Raw genomic sequence first — 318 nt, 5'->3', positions numbered from 1 at the left:
CTTTCGATCGACCTTGTATTTGCCTCCTGGACCAGGATCAGAGGCAATCTTCCACGAGGCGTAGCGCGTCTTGAAGGCCTGTTTGATCGGTTTGATGGCAATCAGATCGCTTACTTGAATCAGACTAGTACACCCTGGAGGAATACCTCCCAAAGTGATGTTCAGGTCGGCAGCTTTCTCTTTGACTAGATCTGAGAAATGGCTAGAAGCCGCGTCCCAAATCAATCCAACCTTCTCGCCTGGATAGCACGACGCCAAATATTTCAAGTAAGTGCAGCACCCGTCTTTAGCCATCCAATGCTTTGGATGAAACATGAA

The sequence above is a fragment of the Plasmopara halstedii genome, assembly GCF_900000015.1.
Source record: "Plasmopara halstedii genome assembly, contig: Scaffold_253, whole genome shotgun sequence".
Classification (NCBI taxonomy): domain Eukaryota; phylum Oomycota; class Peronosporomycetes; order Peronosporales; family Peronosporaceae; genus Plasmopara; species Plasmopara halstedii.
The sequence above is the reverse complement of the archived record's forward strand: the minus strand, read 5'-3'. Positions refer to the sequence as shown.